Genomic DNA, 25654 nt, shown 5'->3' with positions numbered 1-25654 from the left:
GGCTTTGAAGTATTGCTCGCTGCAGCAGCTGCGGATCGAGCAGCCTGACACCAAGCCTGTGCTTCCTGTCCCGTCCCGTCCCCCCCCAACTCGGAATCAGCCTGTGCCGGGACGCTGGAGGAGACCGTTTCCTCCAGGCTTTTAATTTCTACAGCCAGGAATCAGCAGAGTCATGGGACGCTGTGAACACCAGCCCTCAAAAAGATCTTTGCTCCCTTGAAGTCGTAGCCAGGCTGGCGGAGCGCAGAGGGGTCAAAGCGTCCTGCTCGCTCGCTTTCTGCTGGGGTAATTCCAGTAACAGCATTTGTGCAACGCCGGCTGGGGGTGGCACACTCAGCTATTTGAGCCCTGAGCATCAGGCTGGTGTCTCCTAGGACCTGTCCCCAAAAGCAGTGAGCACTGAGCTGGGAGGCTGAGGCACTGTCCCCCTCTGTGCCCCCACCAGTATCCTCCCCAGTTCAGCCGTCACCTCAATTCCCACCTCCAGCCCCACACACTTATCCCCCAAAGCAGCTTTTAGCTTAAACAACAAAACCGCATGAAATGTGCCGTTTGACAAAGATTTCAAGCCAGCTGTGTGGAAAACAGCCTGGCACCGCAGTGACACACATGCCACGTACCCCAGACCCTCTCCTTCCCAACACGGGCGGTGCAATGCAATTCCACCATGGAAATCTTTCCAGGGCTTCAGAAACAGGGAGCACCGGGTGCAGTGAGCTGTGCTCGTTCTCGCCTTCACAGTTTGGTCTGCCTCTGTTTTGGGGGTGCCCTGCTCTCAAACACCAAAGCCCCGCTCTCCCCAGCAGCTGAGCACTGGTGGGTTTTGTCGCATTAGTAGGCGCCGAAGTCATTTTGCTTCCGAGACAGCCCGGTCCCTAAGAGCGACGGCACGAGTCGACCCCCGGCTGGCTGCCAGCCCGACCGACCGTTTCATTTCCAAGTTATCCCCATCGGCCCCCACGGTTTATGTAACTTTGCTTCATGTGAAGTGCATCCACTTCCCTCTCCCCGGAGGAAGAGATACACAGTAAGGATGCAGCTGCCGAGCGGCGCACAGCCAAACCGAGCCCACACCCCAGGGAGCTCGCGCCGCACCCCAGGACCCTCTCGGGACATTCGGGCCAGCCCCGTGTTTTATTCTAAGTCCTCATCCGCCCTAAAAAAACATGCGTGCATCGCTTCAATCCAGCCAGCACTCCAGTGCAGACAAGTAAATAAATGACCAAAGTTAAGCAAACCTGCTGAACGGGAGCATAGCAAATGCAGACCAAAACCCTGACTTTTTTTTTTTTTTTTTTTTTTTTTTTGCCTCCTCCCGTTTTAAAACTGGTCGGAGGACGTCAGCAAACACTCTCACCATGGCCTAAGAGCTTGACAAAGGTTCTCTGGGACTTTCCTAAGAGGAAGCAGAGAACAGGCTTCGCTCCCTGTCACCACGCACTTTTAACTCAAGTGGTTTGCACGAGAAATCACTTACACGGAAGAGAAACATTCAAACACCAGCCTGACAATCCTGAGCCGCAACCCCAGCTGAGGACATTAGTCCCCAGTCTTGGAAAGACCCAGATCTGGAAGTGATCGTCATCATAATGAGAAATGGAAAATGGAAAAAAAAAAAAGCGTGTTAATTCCTGTTGAGCCCAGCTAATTTCTCTCTTCTTGTTCTTACCAGGTCAGGAAACCCAAGCTGAGTCTTGATAAAATCCTATATAAATAAAACCCAGCTTCCCTGGGGTTAATCCTTCTGATCCAGCCGTGAGCAAAATACGCTCCCCTTTAGAGCTGGGCCTCTGACACCCCAAAAAAAAGTGTTTTGGGAGCCCTCCTCACGTCTTCAATATTAATTTTTGCTTTTTTGGTGGCTATTCATCTCACATTCATAAAACACCCTCCGCCTGGGCTCACACAGGACTTGCGTTTGTGGGGGAAGGACTGAAGTCAGCTGAATCCACCAAGTAAAAAGAGCCCATCCAGCCCCAAAATCTCTTCAATCTCCTGCATTTCCAGCTACATGCCAGTGGGAAGCATGAGGCCTCAGCACCACCAACCCCAGGGGCTCAGCACTGGGAGGAGAGGGCAGAGGCATCGGTCCCCACGTCCTGCCCGGAGCTGACATCAGTTCCTCCAGGTTTTACTGACGTCGTCCCAGCTCTGGCCTGATTTTTTTTAATTGCCTCGTAATTCCTGCAGCACCTCAGAGTTTTTACAAGCCTCCTGCTTTCCCCAAGGTCAAGAATGAGTGCCCCCAGCTCCCCCGTTTTCTTAATCACCAAATCGAGAGCGAGCAGTAAAAGAAGAACGCAGATACTGTTTCCTTGTGCTGATGGGGTATGCACACTGTGCAGGGCACTGTGGTTTAAAGGAGGAAAAATTCCTCACAATTTAAGTAGCTTTGAGGCTTTCTTGCCCCCTCCATCACTTGGTGCCAGGAGGTACCCAGAAAGATGGAGATGTTAGAAAACGACCGCCATCCTTCATGCCTTGAGTGCTCAAGGCTCCCACTCCAGGGAGGTTTCCGAACGTTTTTTTGGTCAGAGGCTTTGGAAATGTCTTGGAGGAGACGGTAGCAATAAGAGGCGAGTCAAAACCTGTGCAGTTCACCAGGCAAAGTGGGCCTGGTGGCCTGCCCGTGGGTGGTAGGAAGCAGGTGGGGTTTGGCTTGCTTCGTGGCAATTAGGAACAGATCGAAGCTATACGAGACTCTCCTAAGCAGAGCGTAAGGGCTGGTTTGAGTCGCAGCCAGGCAGGTTTTTTTAGGGCAGGTTTCTCATTAAAACAGCCACCATGCAACAAACCCAAGCGGGGCTGAGCACGGCCGGTACTGATGGAGACAGGCCCGTCTCACACTGGTGATGCTCACAGCGCACACAAAGAAGCACGAGTCCGTGTTCTGTTATCCGGCCAAGACAGAGCGAGGATATTTTCCTCCCCAAACAACCAGGCAGATCCCCTGGGGGTCCAGAGCCGCCCCCTGCTCAGGGCAGAGAAATTCCTCTGCAGCAGACACCAGCCCCAGGGCCTGCATCAGTGAAGAGGAGATATAAGATAATATATAGCACTGGGTCACTTGGTCCTGTTTAGGTTGGCTGGGTGATGGGGAGTTAGCACATTCGCCAGGATCGCCCAGCTCGCAGCACGGTCACGTTCTGCAGCTCTGGGAAAACCCACGTCCTCCTTGCAGAGCCCCGTGGTGGGGGAAGCCACAGTTTTATCTGCTGTGAACAGATATTCGAGCAGATGGTTTTGCAACGCAGCTCCGCAATGGTGACACACGCCGTACTGCATCCCCTGCCTGAGGCTATAGAGAACAGGTCCCATCAGCACCATGTGAGCTGGCTTTTGGTGACACGTAGAGAAGGGCCAAAAGTGACAGCGTTTGGAGAGAGTTACACATCGGTTACTACCTGGTGTGAGCTCAGCAGGGTGCAGCTGGCTCTGCAGGATACTGTCCGTCAGCAGCTCACCTCCGCAGAGCCGGCAGCCAACACATGAGCCTGCACACAGACAGACACTGATTAATCCGATACGAAGCCAAAGCAGCAAACTGCTGCAAATGGGTCGAAAAGGCAAAGCTGGTGCTGGCTGCAGTATTGTCGCTCCAGCATCAGCAGCCCTGACATGTCACCTCCTCCTGCTCTGAGCGCCTGTTCTCCCATCGTTTGGCCAAGTGCAACTACGTCTGCAGAAAGCTCCCCTGCATCAGAGGCAATTAGGTGGTCCCTGGAGAAGAGCAACGCTCGAAGGTGCCTGCCCCCACCCAACTCCATCACTTAGGAGCTGGCGGGAGGACGAGCAACGCAACATCCCCTGCAAACACCCACTAAAGAGACACAAATCCTGACCTGCCAGTCAAACCAGTTACCCAGACCGGAGAAAATGCCTGGCCATGTGAATCCTTTGCTGGGGCACTGGAGTTGCTGGCAGCAGCTGATCATGTTTATTCAGATGAGAACAATTTTCCTTCGCTTGTGCTCTTGACAGACCCAACCTGGAGGCCTCCGAGCCCGCCTGCCAACAACAACACGAGGGCGGGATGGGGACCATATCTATTTCCAGTTGAGCTGCAAGCTGGCCTGGGGGGCTGTTGGGTTCGCTGGACTGCTGACTGAACAAGCATCCTCCGCCTTGGAAGGGAAACGTGAAGTCACACAGCCCCCAGCGCGCTGCTGGACACCCCTCCTAATAACCCACCGCGCCCCATCACCGCCGTACCCGAGGCCACGGGGATGGACAGCAGGGGCTCAGCCAGAGCATGTGCCATGGGGGAAGAGATGCCTGGGAGATTGCACATGCACAAATACACGCAGGCAGGGGGTAATTTGGAGGCCTGGGCCTGTTCAGAGGGGCCAAGTCCGCTCTTCCCGTGAGAAAGTCAGCCTGGAGCTTCCAACGAGCAGTTAAGTTCAGAAATACCTCTTTATCCCTCAGCAAGCCCCCTGGTGACACTGCAAAGGGACACGGCTTCTCCTGACCCCTGCTTTCCCTGAGTACCAGGATGAACAGAAATAGCATGGGAGACAGGGACTAAAGCAGAAAGGTCCCAAACGCCCACCCCCATGTCCCAGGACAGGAGGCAGGGAGCTGCTTCCCTGCATGCGACTGTCTCCATCCCTTCACACGCCTCCCAGGAGCGCCTGGTACAGGTACAGACCGCAGGTGTGCATCGTCTCTGCACCCCCAGAGATGCTTTTCCAGCCACCCCCCCTCTACCTTTCCCAAAGGCATCCACAGGATTGCTCATAAACCTCAGCCCACAGGCGCTCCGAGCCTGAAGGACTACGTAGAGACACCCATAACAGACCCCAAACCCACAGACTGTACAGTTTTGGGGTTACACCAACTTCTTGCTGCTGTCCTACAACCCTATGCACAGACATCCCTGCCGCAGCGCTGATAAATCCAAAGGTATCGAACGGATGCTTGATTTCGTGTGCCAGGGCTGAATAATTTCATTAGCTTCTCAAGTGCCATCGAAGAAACCATGTTTCTAGCTCCGAGACTCACTGAAAAGCTCAGAGACATCCAAGAGTGGATCAGAAGGAACAGGAGCAACAAAAGGGAAATTAAAAAAGAAAGTCCTTCATGTTTTCTCAGCGAGTCCCTGATGCTAGAGAGGCAAATCATGATTTGTGGATGCCTAGAGATGGAGAAGTGAAGACCATCTGAAAAGGGAGCAAATAAATAAGACTTTGTATGAGGTCTAGAGAGATAACTGGAAGGGAAAGAAAGAGAGACAGTGTTTTTCCAGCTGAATAGAGTTTTGCCAGACAGAATTTTGCAGGCATGTTTCAATTTGATGAAAACACCTATTCAGGATTACGAAAGCATCGCATTTCAGGAGGGTTAGTGCTGTGCTGTGCCCTGATTCCTCTCTCATATTCCATCTTATTTGTAAAGACAAAAGGAAATATTTCCTCTTGCGAATATTTCTTTTTCGGTGAAACTCCAAACGTCTAAATTTAAAGACAATGCCAACAGTCAGAAAATTTTGAATTTTGGACAGGATGGAAAGTCCTTATTAAAACCCTCAGCTTCCTGCTGGCAGGCAGTCCTCAGGGGAGACCTGAGGATCCTGGTGCACCAGCTCCAGCACTCTCCTGCCTCAGTTTCCCCATGCACGAAGCAAGGACGAGCCTACGCGTTGGGAAGGAGTGAACTCATCTCCAGCACGTGCGCTGCATCAGGGCTGTCGATCCCATCGGTTCCCTTCCAGATGGCCGCAGAGATCCCGACGGAGCCTCAGGCAGCTCCCTCCTGGCTGTGCGAAAGCGGGCGAGAAGCTAGATGGAGCAGAGAGGGTCGGCGGAGGGCTTCCCTCGGCGCTCGCAGACAGCCTCTTCCTTCTCACCAGACGTCTTGGCTGACGGCTTTGCTGCTTCGCCGGCGGGAGAGGCGCCAGCTTTGTCTCCTGGCACATGCCGGCAGCGATGGAGGGCGAGACAGGCGGCGAGCGAAGGGAAGCTGGGTCGAGCCGGCAGCTCAGCCTCCCCTAAGCGCATCTCCAGCACACGGCCCAACCGCCGCCTCTGCCGACAGCTTTATTGCTGCCGAGGGCTGGGAGAGCTCCGTGGGGCGACCTGGCCCCGCACCATCCCTGCTCGACAGCTGCTCGGGCAGGGAGAAGAGTTTCAAAGGAATGGGGGAGAAATCCCCTGGGAAGCGGCTAAGGAAAATTGGCCACCCTCAGGGAAGTTGCTGCTTGGCCTTCCTGCAGCGCAGAGGAAGGCTGGCAGGAAAAACTCCCCAGATGAGCTTTTTCTAACAGGAAAGAAGGAAAAAACCCAAATAAAAAAAGCGCAGAGGTTTGCTAAGGCTGCCCGTCAGCTGTTCCCAGCCCTTCCTGCACAGTGCCTCCTAGCCCTGACCCAGGTCCTCCCACAGACAGGGTCTTCCCCCCAGCAGAGCCCAGCACTAGCCCAAAGGTAGTCTTTGATAGCCACAGGAGACTGGGGAGCCAGTAACTGCCCCAGCCTGGAACTACTGGGACAGCCCTGCTTCACTCAGCTCCCCCCTTCCCCCAGACCTTGTTCCTTCTGGGATTTCAGCCACGCAAAATGAACATTCTCATTTTTATAAAGTGAAGACACAACATTTCACGGAGGAAAAGGTCTGTGCAGATGGAGAGAACTGCCGTCCTTAGCTGGATTTAGTCAAAGACCTGATTTTTTTCCCCCCTTTTCTTTCCACGTTGCCCACAGCAACTCTTGGGCATCCTCACTTGCTCCTGCAACCTCCTGCATCCTCCCCAGGCTCCTGGTACCCACCGTGCTCCGTGCCGTGACCACTGTGGAGCATTGCAGCCGGAGCTCATCACCTTGCAGAGGATACACGAAGCAAAGTGGGGAAATATCTCACGGAAAGGGTGAGCCAGGGCTGCAGTGGAAACAGCCGCGCTGGATGGGATCACGGGAAGACGGGATGGGGGTGGCAGGTCTCTCCAGCCCTGCAAGCATCCCACCCACACATCGACATCTGCCACTGCGGGGAGGTCAGGCATGGAAATAGCACCTGGCGATGAGAATATTTGGCCGTGCCGGCAGCCCAGGTAGCTGCTGGGTGCGACGAACGCCGAGGCTGGGAAAGTTTATAAGGTGGGCTGCGGAAAACTGGCCGGCGGCTCTGCAGACAAAGCCTGCCTCCATCCAAAACAAACAGCGCCCGCTCCAAGCACCAGCACATGGGGCTGCAGGGCTCCCAGCTGCCATGGAGAGTGAGGGGGACACTGCAAAGCCAGCTGGAAGTAACTCTGTCCCTTAACCCTCACTGGCCTGGCTGCTTCTGGGCTTGCAGTGCTGCTGGAGAAGGGTCCAGCGGGATGGTTCACTTGCACTCTCAGCAACAAGCCACCAGCCCACGCTACTCCCCCCCTCCGAAACACACAAATGCATCAGTTTTAAGATAACACGTTAAAAATTCCATATCCGACATTGGCTGTGCTCAAATGCTGAGCCCGGGACCCCTCTGCAGACACAGAGGCCACCCCCCGGCTGCTGCCAGTGATGCCTGAGCACCGACTCCGTCTCCCCATCCTCCTGTGCAAATCCACTGGCGGTGCCTGACGCAGCCCTGTCCTGATAAATGCCAGCGCCCAGACGTGACCTAGGTGTGGAGGGCAGTGGTGGGTGATGGCTGAGGGCCAGCCACCCCATTATGAGATCCCCCACTGTTCTCCACAAAGAATAGCCCCTTGTTCTGCCCTGACGGCTCCCCCTCGGCCAAGGGGGCTGGGGGTAGTGAGGCAGCGCGGTGTCGGGGACAAAAACATCGGTTTGGAGACCCAGAGAGAAAAGAGCCACAAAAGGGGGTCAGACAGGGCTGCCGCAGCCCTTGGCCCGTAGCCGGCAGCACGGGAGCGATGGCTTCACGCCAGGCTGCAAGCAGTCCGAAAGGCAAAGGGCTGCTGCCCCATCCCCACGGAGCTTGGGTTATTCAGCCCTGAGGACCACATCGCACGAGTGGCACGCTGGGGGACAGCGCCAAGGGGGTGTCAGGGGAGCGAGGTGGGTCTCACACATCTGCCTTTCCCTGGCTCGGCACGGAGCAGTTTGGTTGGGAGCGAGTCCTCCTGCTGCATGGCAGCACCTCATGCTAAGCAGGGGAGGCACCGGGCAGGCATCTGCTTCAAGCTGCGGTGAGAGTTTATTTTTCCAGCTAAAATAATTTAATTTAGTGGAAATTTTTCCCCTTCTCAACCTGTCTTCTCCTGTAACCAGCCCAGCCTTGGGAATGGCTGGTCAGCTGGATAGGAACCAAGCTGGATGGCATGTCAAGGCAGAAGGCACATGAAAAGCCAGCCCAGGTTATGTCATTTATTTTCCAACCGAGCGTAGCCGGGGGGTGCTTGTTTTCTTCTCACCACCAGAACTGTAAGGCCCAAAATATCATTGCTAATGGAATTTACTCTTCCTGACGTCAGAGCAGATACATGGGAGGGGGTACACGTACCACCCGCTACGCTGCCCATGCACTAGCATGCACACATTTTGTGTGCTTCTGCAAAGCTCCTGGTTTGCAGCTGGAAATACTGCTTTTGCTGTGCACGCAGAGATATAAAGAGTCTATTTTAGCTGAGCTCGCCCAGCTACTGAAGTTGTAAGGGCTGACATGGCTTTATACATGTTGCCTTGCTGTTCTGACAACTTGAACAGACAGCTTGGCAAAGGTGGGACAAGGTGCACTGAGTGATGCTAAAAGTCAGCAGGTAGCAGGTCCACGGCCGGAGCAAAAGCCACTCACCTGCTGGGGTCTCAGCAAAGTCCTCTCCTGGTGAAGATCCTCATACAGCAAGTTCAAGCACCAGCCAAATTCCTCACGGGATGTGGAAGTGTTGGGTATCTGGGCTGAGCCCGTCCACTTGTGGTTTTGCTAGTATCTCCCGAACAGCAGAAGTTAATGAGCCTGCAGAAAAAAAAAAAAAAACAAAAAAACAAAAAAAAGGAAAAAAAAAGCTTACAATACTTTATAACAAGGCTGCCAGCTATATATTATGTTTAATAGGACAGTTATCATATGTTAAATACTGGCATGATTAAAAACATATTTATAAAGGATTAACAGCTCTATAATGGCTACATGTCTGTTCTGAGGCTGTTAAATCCCCCAGAATATGTTTCTAATCATCTATACAATAACCATCTTAATAAATCAGAATTAAAGGCATATTTGGGTGAGCATGGATTCCAGACTGCACCTGGTGGGTTTCTGCAGAGGGGAGGGGGCGGGTGGGTGTGTAACAAAACACAAGAGGCATAAGAGGTTTGAAATAAAAACAACAAATCCAGTGGGGCATGAACATGGAGAGCATTTGATGGAGACACACCAATGATGTCTGCAAGTGCCACCCCCCTGGATCCCCACTGACCGCAGGTTGGTGGGACCAAGGGGAGGAGAGGCATCCTGCCTGCCAGCCCAACCGTGCCGCCTCACCGCTGCATTTCCCACCTGCCAAAAAACAAAGCACTGCCAAGAGAAACCCCTCCGCAGCCCCCCGGGGCAGGAGAAACCCTCCAGTTTGGAGCTAAAGCACGACAGCACCCAGGACAGGCTACTACCGTGGCTGCTCCAACATTTTTCTTGCACTTCTGTTGGGTGCGTTTCTTGCCCAGCATCACAAGCCCACGCTCCGGCCGCGCTCCCAGGGATGGATTTGGGGCAGTGGTACCCCGCTGCTAGCAAAACGCCCAGGCACAGCGAAGGCATTTAGCAAAAATAAATGCTGAGGCAGAGTTTGAAATGTTTATTTTCCAACTCCAGGCCATTCATCCAGTGACACTGCTCTGTTCCAGTGAGTCTCCCTCTGTTTATATCAGATGATTAATGAGACACAGATTGTCTTTAGCCCTGACGGATGTTGCAGTCACCAGGGGTAAGTACGAATTTGGGCTTGATCTCCCCTTCTCCTCCCACCTCCATCTGCAGCCACCACACCGTCCTGATTGGCCTGGAAAACAGATTTTTCTTCCCGTTTCATGCAATCAAAACCAAGATTTTATTACAGTGGGTTTTTTTCTGGCCTCTTCATCTGCCTTCCGCAACCAACCCTCTTTTGGCTGGAAGCTCTGATAAAATGGGAAAGGGGTTTGAGCTGCAGGAAAAGTGAAGGGACAGATCAAACAACAAAGAAAGGAGGGAACCGGAGAGGAAAGGCAGAAGACAACCTGGTTTTAGCCTGCCCAAAGCATGCTGCTGAATTAGGGGAGAGAGATCCGCCAGGACGCATACGACGATGCTCAAGGGTGCAGCAACCACCAAACGCTATAACCAGTTATAACAAACCAGCCTAAACCCAGTGTGATGCACAGATGCTATTTCCAGGGGGGACAGGGCTTTCCCTGCTCCAGAAAATGCTGTTTCCAACCTCAGCATCATCCTGCTGGGCTACTGACCTGCCCAGCCAACACCTTTCCTACGCGGCACCCAACGGTCCATCTCCCATTTTCCTACAGAAGGAAGATTTGCAAAGCGGCTCAGCTTTTCTCCCCTCAAAAAAACTACTGTAAAACACTCCCATCAGTTTATTTCCAAGCAGCACGTCACAGGGACTGGCGAGCTAGGGCCGAAACCAGAGGCGTGGAGCCTAAACCATGGGTGCGGTGGCTAATTAGCCCCACTAATCAAACATCACTAGATAATTGTGCTGCATAGAGATGGGGAAGCTGTAAGAAAGGGCAGAACATAAATTAATGTGTTTAATTAATAACAGCAGCAAAGACATCTTCACAATGGCGATCAGAAGTGACTTCAGGGCCTTGGGATGGTTGGTAAGGGAATCTGGAACACAGCTTATTTTTCCCCTCTCTCCTTCCCATTGTGGGCAGCAACATGAGAAGAAACTGAGGGACCCAGTCTATTAACACATGGCTCCATGGCTGGTGTCCCTGCCACAGATTTGGTTTTTGTGATAATGGGATGGCCAGGCTTGCTGGCATCAGATGGGATTCACCTTTCTCAAAGGGGGAAGAGGGTCTTCACTCAAGAGCCAGCGGGTCTTGTTGACAAAGATTTAAACTAGAGGGGGATAACAGCAGGCTTGGCCGTGCCAAGCTGTAGGATGACACGCCAAGGTTAGAGGGACTGGGTGCTGCTGAGGGCTCTCTGCCTGGTGCTCTGGGACGTGCTGGGTACACCTGAAGTCCTACAGAGAAGAGCCAGGAGCCAAGTGGTAACAACAGATGAGGAGAAGGCTGAGGTACTCAACGAGTTTTTTCCCTCAGTCTTCATTGGCAACTATCGTCCCATACCTCTCGAGGGGGTGGACCGCAGGATGGGCACTGGAGGAGCAAGATCCCTCGCACTGTAAGAGAAGATCAGGTTCATGACCACCTAAGGAACCCGAACACACCTAGATCTATGGGACCTGATGAGCTGCATCCCAGAGTCCTGAGGGAAATGGCTGATGGAGTTGCCAAGGCACTCTCCGTGATGTTTGAAAAGTCACGGCAGTCAGGTGAAGTCCCTGGTGAGTGGGAAAAGGGAAACGTTGCACCCATTTTTAAAAAGGGTTGAAAGGAGGACCCTGGGGACTAGCAACCCGTCAGCTCCACCTCTGCACCTGGGGAGATCATGGAACAGATCCTTCTAGAAGCGGTGTCAAGGCACATGGAGGACAAGGCAGCCCAAGTCCTGCCTGACCAACCTGTGGTTTCACTGGTGAGATGTGCTGAGGCGCCGGCACAGGTTACCCAGAAAGATGCTGCATCCCTGGAAACATTCAAGGTCAGGTTGGACGAGGCTCTGAGCAACCTGGTCTAATTGATGTCGCTGCTCGTTGCAAGGGGGTTGGACTAGATGAGCTTTAAAGGTCCTTTTCAACCCAAACTGTTCCACGATTCTAAATGGGGCTGGACTGACACCAGCTTGAACGTGTCACCGCAACGATGCCTTTGCATCCCCACAAAGTACGGCTCGGGGCAGGAGCAGTTGACACATTTCTCCAGCACTCAAAGCTCAAATTGAAAAGCTGCCATTAACATTAAAAGGAAAAAATAGCTTTTTAAGAACTCCATACGTTTCTATTATTTTTTCCCCTTCCCTTCCTTCTTTCTGATTCACCCTTCTGATATTTTGCTTGGACTCCAATCCTAATGCATTCATCCTTCTTAGCACATTTTTGGGCTGCTTCCACCATTGTTCTTGGAAACTTTTTTTTTTTTTTTTTTTTTTTGTAAGGACATATATTTAGATAGACAACCTGGTCTCCCACGTTCAAAATCCTACCTCAGGCTGGAAAGGGAAGAGCATATAGAGAGGGAAATGGGGCACCAGGCCAAGGCTGCTGCCCGAGGGTGCGTGTGGCAGGAGGCACGTGCTGCAGGGTTGTGCAAGCGTGTGCATGCAGCTGGGTGGGTATTTGTGCACACGTGTGCGTGCAAGGGGTGTGTGGTAGCTGGGCCCCCAGCACACGCTGGTGGTTACCTGGCGCTGGGTGACAGGGACCTCTCGGTGTCAGCATCGCCGGTGGGATGTTTGCCTGTGTGTGACATTCGAGGGCACTGTCTCCAGCGTGGAAATGTCTCCCAAAAGCTTTGCCAGCACCAATGGAGGGCTGGTCGCTGCAGCCACCCCCACGCCCCCCCCTCCCCCCCCCAGCCCCCATCAGGGCTTCAACGCAGCACTGTGGCTCCCAAGCATCCCTCTGCACCCCGCTCCACCCCCAGCCCGGGCCAGGGAGGACGTGAGCTAGTCTGCAACAAAGATATCAAATCTATCTGTGGCAAGCTTTTGGGGAAGGGTTATGGGATGCACCAGCCGCAGTCAGCCCACTCCGGTCCCCAGCTAGAGGAGGCTGGGACCGGCCCGGTTGCTACAGATACTGCACTTTGCCAATGGAGCGGGTGGGTTTGGACAGGCTGGTTTTAATAACCCACGAGCACTCAGCCCGCACCCAAACATCTCATTTTAAAAAGGCAGGTTGGAGGCCAAGAAGCACTCGCAGGCTTTTCATAAACACACTTTAATAATCTTCATCAAGAATTTTAATACAGAGCGAGCTGCCTGCCAGGAAATGCATTTACACTGTCAGCTGCCGAGAGAAATAGCACCGCACCACTGCTCAATACCAGAAACACCCTCTCTCCCTGCCTCTGAGCTTTTCCCCTCTTCCCCTTTGTATGAAATATGGGGCTGGGGAAACCAGAGGGGCTAAAAACCCCGGCAGGGAGCCAGGCAGCCCCCTGTAGCATCCCCTGAATCAGGGTGCAGCCCCTTTGCCTCGCCCCGCCGCGTGCCCACAGTCACCCCGCTCCCATCTCTTGCCGAGCCAGACCTCGGCTGGCCTTATGCTTCACCTCGTTATTTTTTTATTTTTATTTTTCAAATCCTTCTTTCCCGTTAACCTGCTGGAGGTGCTGCGGCAGGCTCTGCGCAGGGCGGTGGCCGGAGGAAGGCTGCGTATTGAGACTATGGGAATAACTGGGGGTTTTACTAGCTACGGATACAGTTACAAAAGCTTTTCTTTCACAGCAAAGATTAACGGGATCAGAAAACATTTCCTTGCTGGCTGTGTTATTAAACAATTAAAGGGATTAGTTGTGGGCTTTACCATCCTCTGGCACATCAGGTTTTGGTTTCTGCCAGAGGCAAAATACCCAATTTGATCTACTCTGAACCCAGAGGGCTGCTTATGGTGGGAATCGTATTTTACAGCCTTTTTCCCAACAGCTGAAAATGCTCCGGCTGTAACCACCCTTCATACGCTGCTCCAAGACACATCCCTGCCCAGCTCAGCCTGCTCTCCCCAGGTGGGGCTGGATGTCACCCCTCTGTGTCCCTGCACAACTGCCCCGAAGCCAAGTGCCACCTGCGGGGAAGGGCTCGGAGACCGGAGCAGGGACCGGGGGAGGCTGGAGAGAAATATCCCGGGGTGACTTCAGCACCAGCAACTCCTTCCACACACTTCTTATCTTATATTACTTGTGGGGAGGGTTTTTGAACACCAGTTTCTGGCATGTCGGAGAGTTTGTCTATTTATAAGTCTGTTCTCAAGTGACTGACAAAAAGAAAGAATGAAAAAAAACCAACCAACCCCACCCTGATCAAGTGAAATAAAATGATGAGATTAGAAATACATGTACCAGATGGCCTCTCTGAACCTCATTTAGCAGAAGTGGGGAATGCCAGCTTTCCAACAGGAACAGCACCATCACCTCTGCTGCTTTCCCTGTCCTTGTGAAGTTCTTGCCTTATTTATTTGCTTGAGATCAGAAAAGCTGAGGGAAGCTGCCCGGCAGAAATACCAACCTTGTGCCAAGCGTTTTGAAGTTTCAGCACCAATTGCCTTTTACAGGCAGGGGTGTGGGGGGAAGAGGTAGAGAAAAGGTCATTTCTGCTTGAGGAAAGCCCCCAAATGCTTCGGAGAGCTGAAGGGGCTTCTTCATCCTGCAGGCAGCCGGTGGAGGGGCAAGGTACCAGCTGGGTTTGGGGAAACGGTGGTGGAAAGGATGGAGGGGAGGTGCCTGGGTGGTTATGGCACGTGTGGACTCCAGCTTTGTTACTGTTAGAGCAACACAGCCTGAAAGATACTGTAACATCAGTAAGAACTTCAAAGATGCTATCCCCAAAACCCTCGCCAGAGCAGACAGAAATCTCCCACGGACTTTCTGAGCAGCACAGCATCCCTCAACTTATAGATACTCGTTACTCTCATTAATGTCCTTTATCAGCAATTTAAGGCATCCACAAAATTGCTTCCACCTCCCCCAAAGCCCTCTCCCTTCCCCTGCCTGACGGATGCTGCAATTCTGCGGCACCATCCATCTATCTACCTGTGCTTGCACACCACCAAGAGCAAACTTGAGGCAGCAAGATCCCCTGGGAAACGATGACCCCAGATCTGGGAGAAAAAGAAACTTATAAAGACCTTCACCAGTGCCACAGGACTCTGTGCAATTGACTGCAACCAGGAGTTTCCTCGGCGTGGAGGAGCTATGGGCAGCGTTTGCCCAGGTACATCCTTGCAGCGCTTCTCCCTGTGCTTGGGGCATCCTAAAAAAACAAGCCCTGGAGCAACGCACAAGCCACAATCATGCACAGAGTGGCCACGGAGAAAATCTGGGTACCCCAGTGCCTCCCATCAAGCTCGAAGCAGCAGGCTGCACCACGGTGAGCTGCTGCTCCCCGGGGGCTCAGCTTTCCACCAGCCGGTAGAGCAAGATGTTGTACCTTGTTTATGTTTCTATGGTATTACCCTGCCTGCTGGCTCCCATCCTACAGCCCCCACCGGCTAAATCTCTGCGAGGTTAATTTCTAACATGAAAAACGGCCTCCCAAGAGCAACTGTGGTTGATTTAAAATAATAAAAATGGAAATCTCAGATTTGATGACTAATCCCGGGAGACCGGCTTAAATTAGTGCTAACCAATCGGCCGCAAAAGACCAGAGGAAAATTCCTGCTGGACTTCTCTCCTCAGTCCACTCCCTGGCTTCATTTTCCATCCCCAGATCCTTCCAGCCTGCAAACATATACAGTGTTGCCTCGGTAACTCGGAGACGAGATATATGTACATGAAAAAATGAGACAATCTCTTTCCTCAGTGATTGCCCGGAAGGTGGAAAACGGAAACCTATTCTAGTCTTAAAGCAACATCAGCTTGTACCAGACACACTCATAGCCCAACCTGCTCCCACACGTGCCACCTGCAGGTCCCACGTGAACAGAGATAACCATCCCCTTGCAGGCACCTGTCCCCAGACATACCTGTCTCTTCATCCCAAGGGAGGATGCTCAGGACATGCAGATTCACCAAAACACACCCTTTGCCCAAAGGCGTTTTCTTTCTTGCACACACAAACCGGCTTATTCCTCCATCTTCCAGGAGCCCGGGTTCACTTGTGAACTCCACTTTAAGAAGTAAGCACGCCTGCAGCCTAGCCTGGACCAGGCGGGCTCTACTCAGCTGAGCTGTCGCAGAGACACCATCCATCAGTGCTCCGTCTGTGCTACACTTGCTCTTTGAAAAGCTCCTGCATCTCAGGGCTTGTACATGCATGAAAAATAAGCAGGTCTCAAGCACACTAGGAGCTCAAAGCAGGGTACCTATGCTGTACGGTATCTCATACCATCTTTAAATCCTGCCCTGAGTCCTTTGCACAGCACCACCCTTTGCAGCCCACGGTTCCCTCGGAAGAGCAGGGCGGCCAGCTGGGACGTAGATCTCCCGCGGGATGCTGCAGCCATTGCCACCATCCCCACCTGCCTGTGCAACCCCTCTTTGGTGCAGCATCTGCACTGTCACAGGTTATTCCCCCTTTGCTTTGGGTGGAACGAACCCCTGCGCTGGACGATTCGTCTGCATTATCAGCAGTTTTCCCTCTCCAACCCCATACCTGAAGGACCTGCCCAACCTGGCCATAATTAAAACACTGGGTCTCATCAACTCCCCGCGATGTCTTGGCTGCAAAAGGACATGATGAAAAGACTGATTCCCCCCACTCCACCTCGGCACCAGCCTCTGCTTCCCTGCAAGCTTTGCCATGAACTGTGGCTATCAGAGCACTCCTTACTCCGACATTTCCCATCTGGAGTCAATCGCTTCATCGGTCCCCTCAAGGGGCAGGAATCCTGTGGCATGTGCCTGATTGATGAAAACATGAACATCTTCTTACGAGTAACAGGAGGGCTCCAAAACAAGGAAAATAGTTGGATCAAGGGGGCATGTCATGGATACAGCTGCCTTTCCTCCACGCACCTCCAGCATCCTTCCCTCCACGCACCTCCAGCATCCTTCCCTCCACGCACCTCCAGCATTCTTTCCCCCCAGACACCTCCAGCATCCTTTCCTCCACGCACCTCCAGCATCCTTCCCTCCACGCACCTCCAGCATTCATTCCCCCCAGACACCTCCAGCATCCTTCCCTCCAGACACCTCCAGCATCCTTCCCTCCACGCACCTCCAGCATTCTTTCCCTCCACGCACCTCCAGCATCTTTCCCCCCAGACACCTCCAGCATCCTTCCCTCCATGCACTTCCAGCATCCTTTCCTCCACGCACCTCCAGCATCCTTTCCTCCACGCACCTCCAGCATCCTTTCCTCCACGCACCTCCAGCATCCTTTCCTCCACGCACCTCCAGCATCCTTCCCTCCACGCACCTCCAGCATCCTTTCCTCCAGGCACCTCCAGCATCCTTTCCTCCACGCACCTCCAGCATCCTTCCCTCCACGCACCTCCAGCATCCTTCCCTCCACGCACCTCCAGCATTCTTTCCCCCCAGACACCTCCAGCATCCTTCCCTCCACGCACCTCCAGCATCCTTCCCTCCACGCACCTCCAGCATCCTTCCCTCCAGGCACCTCCAGCATCTTTCCCCCCAGACACCTCCAGCATCCTTCCCTCCATGCACTTCCAGCATCCTTTCCTCCATGCACCTCCAGCATCCTTTCCTGAGTCACCCATCCAGGGCTGGGTCCATGAAGTGTTATTCCCCTCCTGCCCAGCCACACAGCACCGTGGTGTACTTCACCGACAGCGGTGTTTTGGGAAAGCCTGGGCAGGCAACGCCCTCTACCCAGTGATGCCCCAGCTGCAAAGAAGTTCATGAGTTATACCCAGGAGATGCTTTTCTGCAGGGTTATCAGGAAGACGGGAAGCACTTTCCTATGGCTAGGGAGAAGTCAGATGGACCAGCCAGGGACACAGATGTGGGGGCTGCTGTCATGATGGAGCAACAAGAACAAACCTCCTTCACTACCGTACTACAGCTGAGCATGAGCCAAGGCTGGAGGCTCGCAGGGAGACATTCCTTCAGCTCAACCACCAAGTCCTCTGCCCAGGATGCTGTAAAGAGCTTAAAATGAAATTCTGGCTTCCTCAAAAGCAGCACGGGCTTTGGCACAGGTCTCAGCAGAGCCAAGAAATGACCCCTTGCTTCCAGTCCCACCACCATCTTTTTCAATAAAACGCCTCGTCTGACATTTGCCCCATCAGCCAATGGATGTGCCTGTTAAAACCCACAGCCCCCTGTGCTGGGGGTATAACCAGATCCTCGGCTGCTCCACCACTGCACCACCTGATATTAAATAACTTTGTCTCACATCGAGATTGTCATTTGCAAAACCAGGACAGCAGCGTTACCACCCGCCTCCGAGCAGTCCGGGAAACTTCCTTCAGGGGTAACTTTGAAATGCAAAACTGGGAGAGCGGAGGATAACACATCATTACTCATACAGACAAGGTGAAATATGCTTTGCCAAAGTGTGAAAAATATTTATATCCAAATACAAAGTATCTCTCAAATTTGCAGTTCCCTGCATGCTTGGGAACCTGAGCCGTATTTGTGGAAGCGGCTGCGAAGGTAAGCTCATTTCTGCCATTAAAATGTGCTGGTGCAGGGAAGATGAAGTGAAAAAAAAGGGTGGGAAAATGTGATTTGATCTGCTTTTGAAAGCAATAATAGTTTCACTGAAAAGCCTCACAAACTTTAATGTGTAGGGTGGAGCAGGATTAAGATCATAAATAACTTCCAGAGAAGAAAAATGATGCCCTTTCACATGCTGGTAGCGTGTTATCTTTAAAGCCCAAGCAAGATAAAATAACTGGCTTCAAATATCACCACCATTCATCCAGAAGGATTGTTTTGAAACTCGTTTTACAGGGATCGCTTTTTTCTCCAGACACAGGACGGCCACCTTTGGGCTGGAATGCAGCAGCAGCTTCGCGTGCTGCAGGAGGGGACGGATATTTATCCCACGAAAATGATGAGCTGGTGTGGCAGCTGTTATTGAGAACAACTTTCCTGGAAGGGTAACTAAACACTATATTGGAACACTGGCTGTGAGGCCAGTCTGTAACTAGTAGAGGTGAGGGTGAGGCCTGATCTGGAGGCAGAGCATCTTCTATGCTCAGACCCAGCCTCTGACATGACCAGAGCGAGGATGCTGGATCCCCCCCAGCCCTCCCAGTCCTTTTTCTCTATAGATACTTTTGAAAACTAAGCACCTTGGGCTTTCACCACATGACCCGCTCCACCTCTGAACAAGCCTTTTCTCTTAGATAAAGGCTTGAGATCCAAAGCATAAACCCTACCCCAAAAGCCAGGGTTTTGCATCCCCCTTCCCGGGAGAAGCCAGCCTCCCGGCTGAATTAACCGCATCCCTACAACGGTAGCTGTTTTCTCACCCGTAGCGCTGACGAAGGGCAGAGGTATTATTCAGACCTATTGATCGGTGGCTGGGAATACAGACCCAGGTCCGAGTTAAAATGCTGGTAGAACTTTAGGTAGTCGGGATGCATTTCCTTAAACTGGAATTTAGGCAGGAGTCCAAGACTAACACCCCCCCCCCCCCCCCGCCGCCTCCCCTCTCGCAAATAGTGCCGAGGGCTCTTTAATGACCACAGTGGTCTAGGCTTGGGTTAATGTCTTATCCATAAGTTATTCAGTATTTCCTTTTAAAGACAAAATAGTTGGAATACCTCTCTTTCTCTCTTTAAATTGCAGTTGCGGCTGCTAGAACAAAAAAAAAAAAATACTCGCAGCCTCTGCACTATTTCCATATGCGGCACCGACACCGGGAAGTGTCCGTTTCATGGGAGTCCCACCTCTCGGGTTTTTATGGGAACTCCAGTGTTATCAAGCTTATAGCGGCGCTAATACCTGCAGGGGGGCTGCTTTTATCTCTGCAGGTATTAGCGCAGAGATATTACCATCAGAGCTTGGTGGGGCTGCGAAAAGAGGCTCCCCAGACTGCTGGTCACGTCTCCGTGTATCCCGGGTATTTTGGGGTAGGCGCATCTCCTGGTGCTTCCACCACGGTGACATTGGGGGGGGGGGGGGGGGGGGGTGATGTCCAGGGGATTCCCCGAGGAGCATGAGCTGCACCCGCTGTCCTGAGCCAAGCCTGAGTACCAGCCTCGAGCCAGCTGCCGTGATCTGATTTTGCACCAAAACAGCGTTCCATACATACAGTCAGCGACCTGACTATATCCTGAACACCCTGGAAAACTGGGAAAGACTAGCCACAGGTCTGGATCCACCCAGCCACCTCAGGAAAACACGTCTTCTTCCCATGGCAAAGTTTGATTAACATTTTTTTGTCCCCCTTCCTTCAAATTTTTCAGACCTTTGTTGAAAAAAACGAACATGGAAAAGCCAAACACATTTTATTTTCTGGCACCAGAACCCCTCTTGGGAGGCTAATTCCCACGCAACGCATCTCATTGCCGGGGAGATACGGCGTTAGGGACAGACAGACCGACCAGGCAGACGGGGTTTGGCTGGGATGATTACAAAGGGAATCCTTCACTAAGGCTCCAGGATGCAGCCTGAAATCGTGGCTCTTTTTGGCTCCCAAAGGGCAACGTTTTCCCTAGTGCCAGAGAGACTTTAATCCTAACGGGATTTAGGGCTTAGTTTCTTAAGCAATTTGGAAACACGGCCCGGGAATGACTCTCGTATATTGCTGCAAAGCTCTGTGCATGAACTGGCGTGGATACAGGGACCACCACCGACCATCCCCTCCTCCTCTCTTGCACAAATCATTTCACGTGGATGCTTGCAGGTAACAGGGCTTGGATCTTTGCTGAGATGGTCCCAGTGCTACAGGGCCCTCCTCTTCGATACGAGCTGCTAACGGCTACTGTAACGTTACAGCCGCTACCAAGGAGCTGGAAAGGCCATTGCCAGCAGAAGCTTTCCATCCATCCAGAGCACAGACATCAGCTACATTTTTGGAATAGCTCAAGCAATCAGGATTCCAGAGGTATGTCATTAGGAAGGGAAACAAATGACATGGGGTTTGATGTCCTGCGCCACACTCAGTGCTATAAAAACTATATATATACACACATGTGCATACATATAAATACACATACACACATAAAACAAAGGATATTCCATACTTCTGGAAAAAGTGCTCAGTAAGCTCAGTTCCCCTTTAAGCACTCAGTAAAAACATCAGACACAAGGTTAGGCAAAGCACAGCAAGTAAAACTTCACACCATCTCCTTACAGTGGCCTTCCCTCTCCAAAAAAAGTACAAGGAGACCCATTTTCTCGTCTTTCTAACCTCATTATTTTGACGAGGGAATAAAATAACAAGCAGATAAAACAACAACAACAAAAAAAGGTACTCAGAAACGTCAGTCTGCACGATTTGCAGTGAGAACCTCTGCCTAACCCCTGCCTGCTCTGCCAGGCGCAGCACGTCCAAGCAGCCCACAGCAAAGGTACTTTGGCACCAGTTTGGAGCTCAGCTTAACTGGAACGGGACAAATGTGGCTGAGCTTAAGGCACTGCAGAAGACAACCCCTGGTGAGCTGACAGGGCTGGTTTAAGACTGATGGTTTCTGTACTGGTGTGCTGAGAGGGGGTTTGCAGGCTGCCGGGTGCTACGAGTGCACACATGAAGCAACACTCCTGTACCAGGGAGTACAAACATAAACCTCAGCCTTCCTCGTTTACATCCAAGGAGCTAGAACACCAGGGAGATGCTTGCAGTACTCCTTGGAGGAACCCCCAGTTCTAAACATCAGGCTTGGTGGTTTTATTGCACTCCGCATTGGCCATGAACCCTCCCAGTTACAGCTTCAGGTGCGTTTGGAGTGACGCAGAAAATAAAGCCACATACTGTGCTTCAAGCCTCTCCTCCAGTTATTTGCAAGCCACAGCATCCCTCTGACAAATGGTGGGGGGCACCAAGGGCTAAAAGGAAAAAATTGTCCGAAAGCACAGCATTTTCATGAATTTTCATGAAAGATGAGCAAATGTTCTTGTTGCTGCCCGTTCGTCTCGCCCGCCCTGCACGTGTTTCCAACCTGCAGCAACACATGAGGATGGGATGCGGCAGCCTGGATGGGTCTCCCCCGTCTCCCCTCCCAGGCAGTGAGCCTGCAGATGTCCCCCCCCCAGCAGGGTCACCTCCCCAGCAATTTGGCAACACTGGGACATATTGGTGTCGCTTTGCTTGTCCCTCTCCATCCTGCTCTGGTCTTTACACATTTTCCTGGGATGGGGGAAAGCAGTGTAACGCAAACCTGCTGGGGCTTGGCATGAAGCAGGCACATTTCCCCACTTCCACAATGCTTTCTGCACAGGTATCAGCAAGGCTTTCACCTGCACTAGTGCCTCGGCTTATTAGATGGAGGATTATTGCAGCTATTCTGGGGGGAAAAAAGCTTCAAGCCTGGGGGAGGGAAAGGACTCAGGCCAGGAGGTGCGGGGACAGAGCTCTTTGCAAAAGCCACACTCAGTCCACAAAATCCCATTTCTTCCTCCAACTTCATCTTTTCTCAGGTTGTACCGCTGATCACAGTCACTGGACCCCGTCTTCTAGAACACCCTCAAAGAAAATTTGTCAAAGGCTCCTAAAAGAAGAAAAAAACCCAACCCCCCCCCCCCCCAAGTCCTGGTCAAATTCCTTACCATCACGAGCCCTGCCATTTCAGCTATCAAACACGCTCGGGACAAGGGATGTAGAACAGCTCTTCCGAGGCATTAGCACCAAAAAGCATGCACATGGAGGCATTTTCCCTACCCTATTTTCATATTTCTTGACAGGAATGGCAGCAGCTGCAGTGAAAGTGGAAAAGAAAGGCCTGGTCTAGAGCTCTTTGATATGTTGGTAAGCTCTCCTAAACGCTCATTTGCATTTGGATCGAGGATATGGGTCGCTTCGAAGCCTGTCAAGAAATATATTTTGGTTTTGTGCAAAAATGTCAGTGAAAGAAAAAACGTTTCCTTTGATATTTCCCTTTAAAAGGTTTCAGGCTTCCTTTGAAAAGAATATGCCAGAACCTTGCAAGAGGAGAAATATCCAGTTTGGACATTGCTAACAGAAAACTTTTATTTGAAAATAATATTATTTTTCCCCCCCTAGGATCCCTCTCATCTCGTCTTCCCCCTCCCTCTGCTTGAACGACAAATTGTTTCCATCTCCAGATTAGCATGTACCGAGTCCAGATTAATTCCTTCATTCCTGCCAGGTGCAGCTCCGGTTTGGCTGCAGAAGCCAGTGGATCGAGAGGAAGATCCCACATTTCACTGAAGATGTTTCACCGCCCTAGTCCGGCGCCAAGCACTTACCGACACCAAGGGTCCCTGTTGCTTTGCTGAGCCACCTCCCTCTTTTCTAGTCTGGTGAAGAGGCAGATAACTATAAATTGATGATGGCACGTCCTAGGAGAGGGTCAAGATCCCTGCTTTGACGGTGCAACGAACTTCTGAGTGAGGGTCAACGCGGGGCTGGCTGGGATGCTTATTTTATGTCATCTGGTAGGGAGATGCTAATTCACAACAGTCTAAATTCAGCTAAAACAAATTGCCCACGTCAGGAGGTTGGATGGGGAATACCTGGTCCAGCTCTCCCCCCCAACCCCAGCCAAAGATCTGAATATTCAGATGATTTTACCTTGCACATTCCAGGCAGATAACCTGACCTGGAGCCTCCTCTGCACAAGACCTGCCTCCAGCTGGCTGTTTGAGCTTTTAATAATTATTCTTTGCTCTCTATTGCCCTAGAGAGCCCATGTTCAAGTCCTACCTCTGCTGTTATACTGCCTTCAAGGGCTTAACCCAAAAAGGCAGGTCTGGAGAGGGGTGACACCTCCTCCAGTTCAGAACCGGTTCAGATTTAAGGTCGTGTTGCTTTACTTCTATAGGACTCACTGGGCACTTGGCAGAGTCTGGCCCCATGCACCAACTTCCAGGCTGCTCCTTCATCCCAGAGGAGAGGACAGAGCTAAAGCAGGGGGTGAGACCCAGCTGTGGGCTGCTCCGTGGCGTGTCACCCCTGCTCCCACCTCTGGGACTGGAGAAGCCCTCCCCTGCAAAGGGCTTTGGGCTCCCAGATGAATGGCACTATTGAGCTGCCTGTTACTAAACATCTCTCTGGCTCCGAATCACTACACAAATGATTTTTTTTGGATGCCTCCAGTCACCAGTAAAAGTTTCCCTTGTTTTCATCTTCCCAGCAGCTCCCAGCCACAGCAGAATGCTCTTCTCCTGCCAGCCGAGCCAGAAAAACAGGAAAGGCCAGAAAAATCACCCAAAAAATAGGTGTCGCGCCACTCACAGCCACCCTCCGCCAGCACCCGCGGGGTTTGCTGCACCCACTGGCTATCCTGCAGGCAAATCGTGGATATTTGGGGAGTGAAAAGCAGAAATCAAGGCAGGGGGAAGGCTGGACTTGTCACCCTGGGTACACCTGAATGCCTTTTTTTTCCTGAAACATTTTCAGAGATCTGCAAATAGCACAACGCATCACGAGTTCACGCTGGGTTTGCAAGTTGTTCCAAAAGGAAACAGTTTTGAGGGAGTAAAAATAGTCCCCTCGCGCTTTTTCAGACGACCTGGACACAGGTTTGGCTTCTCTCACGCCTATGATTTTCTGATTCCAAGTACATTGCTGCTTCTAAATTTTCACCTTTTAAATTTAGTTGCAAGAAGGAGAATGGAAGTGGAAAAAAAATTCCCTACAGACCAAAGCAAGTCTTGATTCGATAAGAAACCCTTCAGATTTTTTTTTTTTTTTTACTAGCTGAGAAAAATCCACAGAATTATTTGGACTGAGCCACAAGCACTTTCTTAATTAGTAAGCTTTTAGGAGCTGCCCGTAAACCACAGAAACCATTATTCACACAGGTCAGGCTTTGTATACCTGACCCGGGAAACCTCGCAGAAGGCAGAATTTAAGACTTCCTGAAAATTAGGTCAAGCCAAGCTTTTCAGATGGGTCCTCGTAGTCACCGGGCACTTGGGGGAAAAAAGCTTTAACCTCAGCCTAAAGAGCTGCAGATGCCACTAGGGGGTTTGGTCTGGAACTCACTCATCTGACAACTTGTCGCTTCATGAGATGCCAGTATTCGCTCAAGTTCATAAGGCATTTTTTTAAGATGTTTTCACGTGAAGTTTGCTAGTGTGGGATGAACAGATGGGCTGGGGACCAAGGTTTGGTCATCCTGGCTACGCGGGATTTGGATGCGGGTGAGGCCATCGCTCGCCCTTCGCATCCAAAGCCTGGGGTGTGGGAATTGGCAGTGGCGGAGGTCGAGAGGGGAAATTTGGGTGGACCCCGTGCCGCAAAGGTGGATGGGCAGCCACCGCCGGGCTGACATCACCCCCACTTACGTGGGCTGAGGATGATTTAAAGCAGGCGTGGGGCTGGGTGGGCCTGGGTGCTAAATTGGTGGGCTGCTGCCTGCCCAAAATTATGCCCCGGGGGTTCGGGGCTGAAACACCACAGCATCCTCTGAAACAACCCCAGAGCAAGCAGTGAGCCAGGGAGGGAAATAAACCAAGGGGCTACTTACTGCAGCCACTGACCTCAGGCTCTTCCCCCCAAAATCTGGAAAATATCCAGTCCTCCACTAACTTAAAGGTAGCGCCAGTAACGAGGAGTTATTTTTTTTATTATTATTATTTTTTTTTAAACCGTTACTGCCCTCAGAGTGGGTTTACCCAACCAGAAAAGAAGCTAAAACACGTAGGTGTGAGCAAGCTGGCTTCCCCTGGAGAAATAAGAGAGCGAACGCAGAGCTCATGCCTGTAATTTGAGGGGAGGGGTTTTTTTTCTGAACATAATAGGTTTGTGGCCTCGGTGGTTAAAACAGGGGAAGGAAAAAAAAACCACCCAAACCAAAAACCCAAAGCAGGAGAAATTTGCAGTTTGGGTCAAAAGTAACTCTTTGGAGAGTTTTCAGAAAAAAAGCCAAATATAAACAAAA

General features: G+C 51.8%; 1 protein-coding gene across 2 annotated transcripts in view; it reads right to left on the bottom strand.

Annotated features, from left to right (window-relative positions):
• The window catches only part of SNX19 (sorting nexin 19), a 132654-nt gene that overhangs the window by 16359 nt on the left and 90641 nt on the right, over nucleotides 1-25654 (bottom strand). For both annotated transcript variants that reach the window (XR_005107784.1, XR_005107786.1), the window contains exon 14: nucleotides 8737-8898. The gene's annotated coding sequence lies outside the window, so the exon portion shown is untranslated. The remainder of the gene's footprint in view (nucleotides 1-8736; nucleotides 8899-25654) is intronic.

This window comes from Falco rusticolus, chromosome 16 (assembly GCF_015220075.1).
Source record: "Falco rusticolus isolate bFalRus1 chromosome 16, bFalRus1.pri, whole genome shotgun sequence".
Taxonomy (NCBI): Eukaryota; Metazoa; Chordata; class Aves; order Falconiformes; family Falconidae; genus Falco; species Falco rusticolus.
Note: the sequence above shows the minus strand (reverse complement) of the source record. Positions and strands in the feature narration are given on the sequence as shown.